The sequence below is a fragment of the Moschus berezovskii genome, chromosome 19 (genome assembly GCF_049115385.1).
Source record: "Moschus berezovskii isolate FMDL1 chromosome 19, NW_MosBer_1.0, whole genome shotgun sequence".
Taxonomy (NCBI): Eukaryota; Metazoa; Chordata; class Mammalia; order Artiodactyla; family Moschidae; genus Moschus; species Moschus berezovskii.
The window spans coordinates 14,669,455-14,684,709 of NC_142478.1; the positions used below are offsets into that span (position 1 = coordinate 14,669,455).

Below are 15,255 nucleotides of genomic sequence, written 5' to 3' on the forward strand. Positions count from 1 at the left end.
ATCAGATATGTGTTTTGTAAATACATTCTCTCAATATGTAGCTTGCTTTTGCATTTTTATTAATAGTGTCTTTGAAGGAAAATTTATTTTAATTGTGATGAAGTCTAATTTATCATTTTTTAATTTTAGAGTTGTCTTGTGTCATATCTGAGAAGTGTTGTCCTCCCCCAAAGTCACAGAGATTTTTTTCTGTTACCTTCTAGAAGTTTTTTTGCATAGAGATGTCAGTTACCACTTACTGAAAATTCTTTCCCCACTGAATTACTGTAGCACCTTTGTCAAAAAATAATTTACCATATCTATATCGATCTATTTCTGGAATTTCTATTTTGTTCCATTGCTCTACATCCTTGTTATTAAGCCAGTACCATACTATCTTAATTACTATCACTTTATATTGTGTCGAAACCACGTAGTGTGAGTTTTCCAACTTTATTTTTTTCAAGATTTCCAAATAAATTTTAATCATCTTGTCATTTTCTTCTAAAAATCCTGCAAAGGTTTTGCTTGGAGTTACATTAAATCTATGGATCAATCTGAGGAAAACTGACATCTTAATAACTGAGGATTTAATACATACCTCTCTATTTAGGATTTTAAATATGTCTCAGATATTTCATGATTTTGATGTGCTGTTGTAAATGGTATTTTTTATGAATTTCAATTTTAAGTTAGTCCTTGCCAGTATATAGAAATTCATTGATTTTTATACTGTGTATTCTTCAACATTGCTAAATTCATTTATTATTTCTTAGAGTTTTCGTGGTTTTTTGATTGAGGTTTTCTAGGATCACATAATTTGTGAATAAATGGGTTTATTTCTTCCTTTTCAGCCTCTTCACTTTTTATATCTTTTTCTGGCATTATTGCATGGTGAGGAATTTTTGGACCCGTGTTGGATAGAGGTGGTGGTAAAGAGCAGTCATCCTTGCTATGTTCCTGATTTTATGGGGAAAGCATTCAGTCTTCTCTCATTAAGTATGATGTTGTCTGTTTGGTTTTTCATAAAGATAACTAATGATATTGGAGGAAATGCTTATCAATTCTAATTTTCTCAGTTTTTATCATGAATATGGACTTTCGTTAAGTACTTTTTCCCCATCTGTTGATTTGATAATTTTTTAAAAATTTGGTGATGAATTGCCATGACTGATTTCAGATCTTAAACTGACTTTGCATTGTTGGAATATTTCCACTTGGTTGTGATGTATTGTCCTTTTTGTATATTATTGGATCAATTAGCTAAAATTTTGTAAGTTTTGTGTCTGTGTGCATGAAAATATTGTTCTGCAGTTCTTTTATGATTTTTTAAAAATAAATTTATTTATTTTTAATTGAAGGATAACCAGCCTGATGGGCTATAGTCTATGGGGTCACAGACTGACCAACTAACACTTTTATGATGTTTTGATTTGGTTTCATTATCAGACTCTGATTCTGGGAGGGATTGGGGGCAGGAGGAGAAGGGGACGACAGAGAATGAGATGGCTGGATGGCATCACCGACTCGATGGACATGAGTTTGAGTGAACTCCGGGAGTTGGTGATGGACAGGGAGGCCTGGCGTGCTGTGATTCATGGGGTCGCAAAGAGTCGGACACGACTGAGCGACTGAACTGAACTGAATATTCATTTTGTAAATCATTTCCCCTCCTCTTGTATTTTCTGAGTGAGTTTTTACAGAATTAATATTATTTCTTCTTTAAGTGTTTGGTATAATTCACCTGTGAAGCCGGTTGGTCTTGAAGATTGCTTTGTAGGAAAATTTTAAACCACAGATTCAATGTTTTTAATATATGATGGGTTATTTAGGTTATGTATTTCTTCTTTAGAGAGCTTTGGTAATTTGTGTCTTTTAAGGAACTTATCCATTTCATCTAGTTTTCAAATTTGGGGAAATAATGTTGTTCACAGTATTCTTATTCTTTAAATATCTGAAGGATTTCAAGATGTCACTCCTTTCATCCCTGTTATTGATCATTTCTATCTTCTCTTTTTCTCCTGAAGCAAAAATGGGCAATTATGACTTGCAGGCTAAATCAGGCTTGCAGCATGTTTTGAAATGAGTTAATAATGGTTTGTACATTTTTTCAATGGTTAGAAAAAAAAAGAAAATAAAATTTCATGACACATGAAGTTAAATGAGTGTCAGTTTTACTATGCGTGGATGAAGTTTTATTTGAACGCAACAGGGAGGCCTGGCGTGCTGTGATTCATGGGGTCGCGGACAGTCAGACACGACTGAGCGACTGAACTGAACTGAACTGAACACTCATTATCTTATACATTATCTATGGCTGCTTTTGTGCTATAATAACAGAGTTAAGAATTTGTGACCATTTAGAATGGATGGCCAGTAGGGACCTACTGTATAGCATGTGGAACTCTGCTCAATGTTATGTGGCAGCCTGGATGGGAGGGAAGTATGGAGAATGTGCGTGTGTGCTAAGTCACTTCAGTCATGTCCTGTTCTGTATGACCCTATGGACTGTAGCCCACCAGGTTCCTCTCTCCATGGGATTCTCCAGGGAAAGAATACTGGAGTGGGTTACCATGCTCTTCTCCAGGATATCTTCCTGATCCAGGGACTGAACCCACATCTCTCATGTCTCCTGCTTTGGCAGGCAGGTTCTTTACCACTCGCACCACCTGGGAAGAACGGATACATGTGTGTATATATATATGGCTGAGTCCCTTTGCTATTCAACTGAAACTATCAGGACATTGTTTGTTAATTGACTATTGTTTAGTCGTTAAGTCTTGCCAAACTCTTTGCAACCCCATGGGCTGCAACATGCCAGGCTTCCCTGTCCTTCATAATCAGCTATATCCCAATACAAAATGAAAAGTAAAAAAAAAAGAAAATTTGTGGCCATATCGGCTACAAAGCCTAAAATACTTATTGTGTTGCTGTGGTATAATAAAAAATATGTCTAATCTCTGTCCCAGGTAATCAGTGTTCATGTGTGCTAAGTTGATTCTGTTGTGTCTGACTCTTCAGGCACATACACCAATTACCTGGGACAGAGATTAGATATATTTTTATTATACCACAGCAACACAATAAATATCTTAGCTAATTTCTGTCCCAGGTAATTGGTCCAGAGCTTCAAAAACACTTGGAATTTATTGAGTGATTAGAGTATCTTTGTTATGCTAGTTAGGTCACTCTGATGGGCCGCTAGATAAATTCAGGATGGAGGCTGGTCAGGAGAAAGATCAAATACATGATTAGAGTGTTGAACTTTTAGCCACTTGAATTCTTGGAAAGGAGGAGAGGGGGCTGGAGATTGAGTTCAATCCTATGATCCGTGATTTAATCATTTATGCCTACATAAGTGAAGTCACTCAGTCGTGCCCAACTCTTTGCAACCATATGGACTGCAGCCCACCAGGCTCCTCTGTCCGTGGGGTTTTCCAGGCAAGAATACTGGAGTGGGTTGCCATTTCCTTCTCCAGAGGATTTTCCCAACCCAGGGAGCGAACGCAGGTCTCCCGCATTGTAGGCAGACACTTTACCATGTGAGCCACCAGGAAAGTCTACATAATGAAACCCAAATTAAAAACTCTGGACACTGAAGCTCAGTGATGCTTCCTGGTTAGTGAAAACATTGATGTATTGAGAGAGATGTGCTCTGACTCCATGGGGGCCCAAACTGGAAGCTCCCAGACCTCATTCCGTATGTATCCTTAATATGAAACTATATTCATAAATACAGCACCTTCATTGAGATCCATGAGTTAGTCTATTGAATCATTGAACCAGGGAGGGCCAGGGGAACCACTGGCTTGGGTACTATGACAGTTTAGCTGCCATCTTAAGTGAGGGCAGTCTTGTGGAAGACTGAGCCTTAAGCTTGTGGGGTCTGCAGTAACTTCATGTGGTTATGTCAGAATTGTATTGCTGTATATTCAGCTGTGTTTGACCAGTTGGGATGAAATAGAAGAGTGACGCTTTACAGAAAAAGTGTGGCAATCTTTCCATGTTCTAAAGTTTTTCTTGATTCCCCGCCCCCACCCACCTCCAGAAAACCAGCTTTTGATTTCATTGATTTCTATAGTCTTTAGGGTTTTGATTTCATTCGTTTCTGTTCACATCTTTATATCATTTTCTTCCTATGCTGATTTTGTACAGCAAAGGTTCAGCCATATATATATATGTAAGATTCTTTTCCATTATAGGTTAGAACAAGATATTGAATTCAGTGGTCCTTATTGTTTTTCTATTTTGTATATAGTAGTGTATATCCATTAATTTCAAACTTCTCATTTATCCCTTTCCCCCTTTCATCTTTGGTAACCAGAAATTTATTTTCTGTCTGTGAGTCTATTTCTATTTTATAAATAAGTTCATTTGTATCATTTTCTGAGATTCCACATGTTCAGTTCAGTTCAGTTCAGTCGCTCAGTCGTGTCCGACTCTTTGCGACCCCATGAATCACAGGCCTCCCTGTCCAGCACCAACTCCCGGAGTTGACTCAAACTCACATCCATCGAGTCGGTGATGCCATCCAGCCACCTCATTCTCTGTCGTCCCTTTCTCCTCCTGCCCCCAATCCTTCCCAGCATCAGAGTCTTTTCCAGTGAGTCAACTTGTCGCATGAGGTGGCCAAAGTATCAGAGTTTCATCTTTAGCATCAGTCCTTCCAATGAACACCCAGGATTGATCTCCTTTAGGATGGACTGGTTGGATCTCCTTACAGTCCAAGGGACTCTCAAGAGTCTTCTCCAACACCACAGTTCAAAAGCATCAATTCTTCGGCACTCGGCTTTCTTCACAGTCCAACTCTCACATCCATACATGACCACTGGAAAAACCATAGGCTTGACTAGACAGACCTTGGTTGGCAAAGTAATGTCTCTGCTTTTTTTTTTTTTTATTTCTAAAAAAGAATTTTATTAAAAAAGCACAAATGCAAAGAAATGAACAGAGGAAAATTTATGCATCGAACCTGGACTGGTCACTTATGATAATATACATGCTACAATTCCATTCTCTCCAATCATTCCACCTTCACCCTCTCCCACAGAGTCCCAAAGACTGTTCTAAATGCCTATGTCTCTTTTGCAGTCTCTTATACAGGGTTTAGGTTACCATTTTTCTAAATTCCATATATATGCGTTAATATATGGTATTGGTGTTCTTCTTTCTGGCTTACTTCACTCTGTATAATTGGCTCCAATTTCATCCACCTCATTAAAACTGATTCAAATGCATTCTTTTTGATGGCTGAGAAATACTCCATTGTGTATATGTACCAAAGCTTTCTTATCCATTCATCTGCAGATGGACATCTAGGTTGCTTCCATGTCCTGGCTATTATAAACAGTGCTGCAATGAACATTGGGGTACATGTGTCTCTTTCAATTCTGGTTTCCTCGGTGTGTATGCCCAGGAGTGCGATCGCTGGATCATATGGCAGTTCTATTTCCAGTTTTCTGAGGAATCTCCACACTGTTCTCCATAGTGGCTGTACTAGTTTGCATTCCCACCAACAGTGTAAGAGGGTTCCCTTCTCTCCACACCCTCTCCAGCACTTATTGCATGTAGACTTTTGGATAGCAGCCATTCTGACTGGTGTGAAATGGTATCTCATTGTGGTTTTGATTTGCATTTCTCTGATGATGAGGGATGTTGAGCATTTTTTCATGTGTTTATTAGCCATCTTTATGTCTTCTTTGGAGAAATGTCTGTTTAGTTCTTTGGCCCATTTTTTGATTGGGTCACTTAGTTTTCTGGAATTAAGCTGCAGGAGCTGCTTGTATAATTTGGAGATTAATCCTTTATCAGTTGCTTCATTTGCTATTATTGTCTCCCATTCTGAAGGTTGTCTTCTCACCTTGCTTAGAGTTCCCTTTGCTGTGCAGAAGCTTTTGATTTTAATTAGGTCCCATTTGTTTATTTTTGCTTTTATTTCCAATATTCTGGGAGGTGGGTCTTGGAGGATCCTGCTGTGATTTATGTCGGGGAGTGTTTTGCCTACGTTCTCCTCTAGGAGTTTTATAGTTTCTGGTCTTACATTTAGATCTTTAATCCATTTTGAGTTTATTTTGGTGTATGGTGTTAGGAAGTGTTCTAGTTTCATTCTTTTACAAGTGGCTGACCAGTTTTCCCAGCACCACTTGCTAAAGAGACTGTCTTTTCTCCATTTTATATTCTTGCCTCCTTTGTCGAAGATAAGGTGTCCATAGGAGCGTGGGTTTATCTCTGGGCTTTCTATTTTGTTCCATTGATCTATATTTCTGTCTTTATGCCAGTACCATACTGTCTTGATGACTGTGGCTTTGTAATAGAGCCTGAAGTCCGGCAGGTTAATTCCCCCAGTTCCATTCTTCTTCCTCAAGATTGCTTTGGCTATTCGAGGTTTTTTGTATTTCCATACAAATTGTGAGATTATTTGTTCTAGTTCTGTGAAAAATATCATTGGTAGCTTGATAGGGATTGCATTGAATGTATAAATTACTTTGGGTAGTATACTCATTTTTACAATATTTATTCTTCCAATCCACGAACACGGTATATTTCTCCATCTATTCATGTCCTCTTTGATTACTTTCACTAGTGTTTTATAGTTTTCTATGTACAAGTCTTTTGTTTCCTTAGGTAGATATATTCCTAAGTATTTAATTGTTTTCATTGCAACAGTGAATGGAATAGTTTCCTTAATTTCTCTTTCTATTTTCTCATTATTAGTGTATAGGAATGCAAGGGATTTCTGTGTGTTGATTTTATATCCTGTCTCTGCTTTTTAATATACTATCAAGGTTGGTCATAACTTTCCTTCCAAGGAGTAAGCGTCTTTTAATTTCCTGGCTGCAATCAGCATCCACAGTGATTTTAGAGCCCAAAAAAATAAAGTCTGACGCTGTTTCCACTGTTTCCCCATCTATTTCCCATGAAGTGATGGGACCAGATGCCATGATCTTAGTTTTCTGAATGTTGAGCTTCAAGCCAACCTTTTCACTCTCTTCTTTCACTTTCTTCAAGAGGCTTTTGAGTTCCTCTTCACTTTCTGCCATAAGGGTAGTGTCATCTGCATATCTGAGGTTATTGATATTTCTCCCAGCAATCTTGATTCCAGCTTGTGCTTCTTCCAGCCCAGCGTTCCTCATGATGTACTCTGCATATAAGTTAGTGATATCTTAATATATTTGTCTTTCTTTGACTTACTTCACTTAGTACGATAATCTCTAGGTCTATCCATCTTGCTCCAAATGGCATTATTTCATTCTTTTTTATGAATGAAATAATAATTTCTGAGTAAGTAATATACTCCATTGTGTGTGTATGTGTGTGTATATATATATACATCTTCAACTCAGTTGGTAAAGAATCTGCCTGCAGTGCAGGAGACCCAGGTTCAATCCCTGGGTCAAGAAGATCCCATGGAGAAGGAAATGGCAACCTACTCCAGTATTCTTGCCTGGAAAATCCCATGGACAGAGGAGCCTGGTGGGCTGCAGTCCATGTGGTTGCAAAGATTCGGGCATGACTGAGCGCTAACACTAATACATTTTCTTTATCTAGTCACTGTGTGTGTGTGTGTGTGTGTTTGGAAGGACTGATGTTGAAGCTGAAACTCCAGTACTTTGGCCAACTGATGTGAAGAGCTGACTCATGTGGAAAGACCAAGATGCTGGGAAAGATTGAAGGCAGGAGGAGAAGGGGATGACAGAGGACGAGATGGTTGGATGGCATCACCGACTCAATGGACATGAGTTTGAGTCAACTCCAGGAGTTGGTGGACAGGAAGGCCTGGCCTGCTGTATGTAGTCCATGGAGTCGCAAAGAGTCAGGCACGACTGAGAAACTGAGCTGGACTTAACTGATCGCATCCTCCGTATCTGTTCATCTGTAGATGGACACTTAGGTGCTTCAAGTCTTGTCCATTGTCAGTAGTGCTGCAGGGAACATAAGTGTGCACGCATCCTTTTGAATTATGGTTTACTCCGGGTATATGCCCAGCAGTGGGATTACAGGATCATAGGGCAGATCTACTTTTAGTATTTTAAGAAACGCAGTGCCTGCACCGATTTACATCCCACCAACGGTGTAGGGGCGTTGCTCTTTCTCCACTCCGTCTCCAGCAGTTCTTATTTGTAGACTTTTTGATGATGTCCATTCTGACTGGTTTGAGGTGATATCTCATTGTCACTGTAATCTGCATTTCTCCAGTTAAAAATGAAAGTGTTAGTCATTCACTTGTGTCTGACTCTTTGAGGCTCCCTGAGCTGTAGTCCACCAGGCTCCTCAGTTCATGAAATTCTCCAGGCAAGAATACTGGAGTAGGTTGCCATTCCCTTCTCCAGGGGATCTTCCCAACCCAGAGATTGAACCTGGGTCTCCTTCATTGCAGGTGGATTCTTGACTGTCTGAGCCCCCAGGAAAGCCACATTTCTCTAATAATCAGTGATGCTGAGCATCATTTCATGTGTCAGTTTACCATCAACACAGAAGTTTTTCAGTCCTCTCAGGGGACCTAACATAGAAAGATGATCTCAGAAGTTAATTCAGAAGAGGAAAAAACTTGTTAATGAAAATAATGTGGTTTAAAATACAGATTCTAAAGCTAAAATTCTAAGCGAGATGATGAAGTCTGATCCTGAAGTCATGAAGAATAGGATAGTAGGTTCTGTTTGTTAGTGATTTCAGTGTAGCCCTTTTTGAGAAAAAGTACTGTGATTAGATGAAGAAATCCATTGCAGAAGAATTCCATTGCAGTTCTGTAAAATCTAAAGTACGTTATTTCCCTGAAGGTGGTAGGAAAGCTATTTTATTGCTAATGAAAAGCTGATGAGAGAGTTATTGTTGGAGGATTGATCCATTGCCCTTTTCAGAATCTCTGAGATTCTCAGACCTAATGGATGGAAAAGAGCAGAAATAACAGAGTTAGGTAGCTAGAGTTTAAAATTTGAAAGAACCATTAGATGGCTTGACATAGGTTGTCACTTATGTTTTGTGGATGCCCTTCTAAGCAAAGCGTTAGGGGAATTCTTGGCCAATTTCTCTGTTGGTGTGCTGAGAGCTTAGTTCATGCATTTGGCATTAAATTGAGCTTCCATTAATTGATCAGAAAAGTGCTTGTGTATCACTAGGAAGTATTGAAAAAACCCACTTTAAAGGAAATTTTAGTAGTTAATTTCTATGCTGCCATAACTTTGATCCCATTGATCTTCTTATAGCCATTATGATGTCTGTCTTCTAGCTTGAAACTCTGAGCAGATACTCTGTGGTATTTATTTTTGTATTCTCAGGGCTTGGTGTAATACACTGCTTAATAAATTTGTGTTGAATGAATGAATAATTAAAGGAACTGTTATTCCTTTTTGGCAGGATATAGGGAACCCAAAATATTAAGTTCAATTAAACTTCAGGGATACTGAGAAAATTCACATTTGAAAAAAGATGTAATGTCAAATTGTGTGTTACATTTCAAGTATGTTTTGTTCAGCTTCACCTTAGATATTTACAAGTGTTTAATAAGCTATGAATAAATAAGTAATGCATATTTTCAATTTAATAGTTGATATTCTGAGTTACAATCATACTTTGTTCCTCTATATATTCAGCATTAATATAACAAGTAAGACTATTTAGGTAGTTTCTTCTCAACATTATCTTCAATTTTTGGTCAGACATGCAATTTTTAGTCCCCAGCACAGCATTTTTCAAGGTTTGCCTCAAGATTAAAGGAGAACCTCTAAAATGTTAATTGTACCCAACATATAACATTTATTGTATGCTTTTCTTCTAATAAATACATAATCAGGACAAAAACCTTGAAAATCTGGGAAAAACACAAATGAAAAAATATCCATAATCCTATTACCCCAGCATAACCACTATGAGTATTTTGGTGTATGCCCTTTTTATATTATAAAGCTACAAATATCTGTTTAAAATAATAGGTAAGAGGGGCAGTGTGGGCATTATAGAAGGGGTACAGTGAACAGCTGGCGATGAGTTCTCTTCTGGCTTTGCCATTAGCCAGTATGACCTTGGGAAAGATCTTTTATCTCTCCGGAGTTCTGTTCCTTCATTTATAAAGGGATTGTCATAGTATCTAAGGGCCTTTTCTCACTTAAAAACTCTGATTTCATTGAAAATGAACACCTTTGAAGACTGAGATTTCAGAAGAATGAAACGGAAAATGTGTAAGTCTGTTCATCTTAATTATATGGCAGATTTAGGAAACTGGTATAAATATTTTTTGCTAATGTTATTAGGTTCTATTATTATGAAGCAGTTATGCTTAAAGTAGCAAATTTCTCTTGAAACAAGAACCACAATCTGAATTCCAGATGAAGGTATTTGAGCTGATAAATACGTCTTTAAATGTTATATAACAATTCTCATAAGCTTTTGTTGTTGTTCAGTCTCTAAGGCATGTCCAACAGATTTGTGACCCCATGGACTGTAGCACACCAGGCTCCTCTGTCCTCCACCATCTCCTGGAGTTTGCTCAAATTCATGTCCATAAGCCTTTAGGTGATCAGAAATAAATACAGTATCACCACTATTTTAGGTGCACGGTATTTTATCAAAACAGCCTATCAAGGCGAAACATCAAAGCAGCTGTTTTACTTGATTCTTTTTGCACCTCCAGAAAATTGGTTTTGTCTTCTCTGCCCCTCTTCCATGCATACTGTTTGTGCAAGAACTATTTTGTATGATGCGCCAAAGCTCTAAAAGTGTGCAAAGGTGTGTCTGGTTTATCTTAGAAGGATGAGGTTTCACACTGAACAATTTCTGTGGAACAGTTAAGATGTCCTTTTACTTTTACCATTCCTTAGTTCGGTATGCATTTTAACAGTTATTTAAGAGTCCCCGTATGCTTAGCAAGGAATCTGAATATATGTGCCTTTTTCTCTCTTTAAAGCCTCCACACAATGCTGGTTATTCTATCAATACTATCAAATGACTGGGAGCTGGAGTTGGAACAATATGTAAAAATACAGCTCGTGAAAGATTTCCTTTATTAACTGTCATCATCCGCAGAATATATGTTCAAATAAACGTTGTGTAATAACTAAATTTGAGATTAATAGGCCCCTTAAGAAACAGTGAAGTCGTTCAGAATAGTCAGTGAGAAATAGGCTGTAAGGCTGTAGCATGCACACATTGTCCTGCTTACATGCTCTCTCTGGTGTCATTGCCATTTATCACTGTCGGCGGGCTCGGTTCTCATTAAAACACTCTTGCACAAAAGCAACTTAATTTTCTTAAGAGGAGAGGACACCTGATTCAATTTAGCACCCAGAAACAGTAACTTGAATATATTTTTTCCTTGCTTGAATTGAGATGAATGGTTACAAATAAGAATAGCAGCTCCCCCCGTTCACCTCAAGATTAAGGATGCTAAATAATTTTTTTCCAGATACCAAGAAATTGACCCATAGAAATAGGCAAGAAATGTTTAGTCTCAGAAAAGCAGTTAGATGGCATTTTCTTGAAACTTGCATATAGATGGACTTCTCTTCATTCCTGTAATGTTTTTAAAACATAGAATGAAAGTGGTCCTTAAGGTAGTGAATTTTATTGGTATATTAAATAATCTTTTGTTTAATTGGCAAATGCCTTGTAGCAATTCTGTAGTCTTTATTTAGATATATTTGTTGAGAAGAAATATCTAGCAATGATTTTAAAGCAATATTCTACTTTTTAGTCATTGCTGTTTAAAAAATACAATGTAAATAATGGAATCAAATGAAGAATGCCTCTTTCATGTTGAGCATGGTATATCAACTTGCATTTTAATGCTGTCCTGTATATTTACTTCTGTGTGGTATGGTTCAATAATACTCAACTGTTAATGTGGAAAAGTATAACTCAGATTTTACTTGTTACAAAATTTATACAAGGAAAATAGTGGTAACAAAGTAGTCAGTACTAAAATATACAACTAAGGTGCTTATTAGTCAATTAGAAGTTTTAAAACAGACACTATAAGCTTTTTTTTTTTTTTTGGCCTTTCTATAGCATTTTGCAAAATACCTTACAAATAAAAAGAAAATATTTTGTATTTCCTTGTTTAGTTGGAGACCAAGGAGAAGGAATTCAATCTTTGATGTCTCTGTACTTTTTCCAACTGAACCTATGCTTAGAAAGGAAAGAAATATTAAGGCTGGTTCTCTTTCTTGTGAATCAGAGGCAGGAGTGATACAAATTCACATAGTTGAGGAACTTTTCCAGTGTGGGATAATGCAATTTTGATCTCCATCAACTGTCACTGGTATTCAGTGTTTTTTTCCCTCTTGGCTTTTCATGATGTGGTATAACATATGCAATAATAACAAGAAATTATGCTAAATAAAACTTAATAGTCTCCTCTAGTTTGTGTCTTGATTTATCTAATCTGCCTGATTAGTCTTTTATTAGTTACTCCTTTGTTTATGAACATGGTTGCTATCAGTGAGGCTTCAACTAATGGAAAAGTTGGCTCGAAGTAGCTTAAACAAGCAGGGACTTATTTTTCTCATATACCAGGATGCCTTGCGGTGGGAGTGGCTGGCACTTGTTCTGTGGCTCAATGATATTAGAGTGGTTATCTCTGCATTGCTCTTGGCCTTTCTCTTCTGGATGCAAGGCAGCTTTCACCGCTCTAGGCAGGAAGAATGGAAGAAGGGCAGTGCCAGAAACTGTCCTCCCTAACCGCCCACCATCAAGTGGAAACCAATTTTTATCTCATTGGCCAATTTGTTGCATGGCAACCCCTAGCTTTTCCTTTTTCATGTGTACTGTTTGTGTCTTATTTTAAAAAATTGTTTCCTGTTCTGAAGATGTAGAGTTAGTCTCATATTTTCTTCTGTTTTGTTTTGTTGTACCTTCCAATTCTAGGTCTCTAATTTAGATAATATTTTCTTTTTTTTTTTTTTTTGCATATTGTGAAAAACTTAATTTCCCCTCCTTTTCCTAAGTGTGTTAGGATGGAGCTACTGTCACGCACAATTTTCTCACATTGTCTGTATTTTTTTTTTGTAAACTTCTGTTCAGTGGGGGATGTTTAATTGGAATCTACTTTGTTTTGGATTATAGAAGTAACTCCAGAGAAAATTTTTGCATCTGCTTATTTCTGGGCCTCACTGGTCTTTGATCTGCCTTTTCTTTGAATGAAGATGCTTCATTTCTTTGTGATGCTTGAGTCAATCATAAATCAAATAAATTTCACCCTGTGTCCCCCCTCCTTGATGCAGGCTCCATGTTACCTCCTTGACTGTCGGAGAAGAGCTTTGTAATTGCTCAAGCCTGGTGGCAGCCCCTCCAGTCTCCTGTTCTGCTGGCCACAGGTGCCTCAGCGTTCTGGTCCTCACCCTTTGCAGCCAAAGACAGTGCCTCCCAGTGCTTCATGCGTGTGTATCAGTATCACCCGGGCGAGCTCAACTTCAAAGCCTGTGCTTGACCCCTCTGGCCTTGACTGACTTCTTGTTTTGTTTTAGCGCAACTGTATGTTTAAAATGTGCTGTTGTTATTATCATCTATTGAGTGGTGTGAGTTCAAAGATTACATACGTGAAATGCTGTCTCGCATACACCTTTCCCCCACCCCTACTCTCTTCCTTGGCGACATCTCTGGCAGATCTCAAGGTTTCTTCAATCACTTTTTGTTACAAAAGCAGACATGTATTTAGGAATTAAGTTCAACTTTCTAGTATTAAATGATTCAAGGCAGTCTAGCTTAACCAAGTTCCTTTCTTTGCCACCCTAGGCCTAATCTTTGGTTATGTTTATTTGTTTTTCTGTGGGGGGGGGTTGGGGAGAAAGAAGCATATATTACTTGCAGCAAGTAAGGAGAACATCAGAGACCTTTTCCCAAAGCAGTGTCTCCCAGAATTGCAAAACTGGGAAATTTTAAGCTAGGGGTACATGCAGGCTCACAAAAAGGCTTGAGCAGAAGATAATTCAGCAGAAAACTGGGGTCAACAGAATTCAAGCTTTTGTTGATTGAAGTCAGAAGGATCAACATCATCATTCCATCTTCCATCTGGGGTGTGTGTGTGTGTGTGTGTGTGTGTGTGTGTGAGTGAGTCTCTCAGTTGTGTCCGACTCTGCGACCGAATGGACTGTAGCCCACCAGGCTCCTCTATCCATGGGATTCTCCAGGCAAGAATACTGAAGTGGGTTGCCATTTCCTTCTCCAAGGGATCTTCCTGACCTAGGGATCAAACCCAGGTCTCCTGCATTGCAGGCAGATTCTTTATCATTTGAGCCACCTGGGTAGCTTCCACCTTCCACCTGGATGTGGGTCTTTGTTCTTTGTGATAGGACTTTACCCAAGCTCAGGTTCTTAATGTCTCACTGCAGAAATAATTCAGGAAGAGACAAAGTGATAGGAAGGAAGTGGATTTATTTAGAGAAACACATATCGTGAGCTTCCCTGGTGGCTCAGTGGTAGAGTTTGCCTGCCAATGCAGGAGATCCAGGAGACGCGGGTTCAATATCTGGGTCAGGAAGATCCCTTGGAGAAGGAAATAGCGACCTACTCCGGTATTCTTGCCTGGAAAATCCCATGAACAGTGGAGCCTGGCGGTCTACAGTCCATGGGGTCTCAGAGTCGGATATGACTTAGGTACTAAGCAACACCACCAACAGATACCACAGACAGAATGCAGTCCATGTCAAAAGGCAAGAGCAGGCCGGGACAAACAAACTCCACAGGGTGTGGGCCATCTCAGAAGGCGAGAGGCCCTAATCTGCGTTTTTAAAGTACAGAAAATTGTACCTATTTCTTAATGCTTACATATATGATACAAACATAAACGTTTTTTTCGTAATAAACAGATGGGGAGGAGGGTGTGGTCTGCTTCACTCTTTTCTTACTTTCTCACCCTCCCAACTCTTCAGAGTCCTAGTTAAGAGTAGGACTTTTTCATTAAAGAGAGATGGACAGAGTCTGGTGGTATTGGCGCTGTTCTAATCTGGCCCTCAGGGCCTGTGTCATAGAGGTGTCCACCTTCTGTTTCTTTTTCCAGGACAGGTTAGGGGAAGGAGTTCTTCAGAGCATACCTTCAGCCCCCACCCCTCCACACAGCCCTTCATCTCTCATTGTTGGAGTCTTTGCCTTGGAAGACAGCTCTTTAGGGTCTCTCACAATGAATCAAGTTTAATGGCAATTCTCTGAGGATTTGGCCCTTGCAATTGAATCTTGCCACATCACTGAATTGAAGTGTACTCTGACCAGTTGCCCACGTTCGTCCTTGCCCTACCCTTGTGGTCTGTCCCTGGCAGCCTCCCCACCTTTGCTGTTTCTGTTTGGGAA

The 15,255-nt window shown here is 38.8% G+C and overlaps 1 protein-coding gene across 13 annotated transcripts in view; it reads left to right on the forward strand.

Moving 5' to 3' along the window:
* SLC10A7 (solute carrier family 10 member 7) overlaps positions 1-15,255 on the forward strand; it is a 311,758-nt gene that overhangs the window by 87,155 nt on the left and 209,348 nt on the right. Inside the window, exon 4 of one of the 13 annotated variants that reach the window (XM_088827995.1) lies at positions 13,194-13,208. The exons of the other annotated variants lie outside the window; for them this stretch is intronic. The gene's annotated coding sequence lies outside the window, so the exon portion shown is untranslated. Of the gene's footprint in view, positions 1-13,193; positions 13,209-15,255 lie in introns of those variants that run through there. 13 annotated transcript variants of the gene reach the window in all.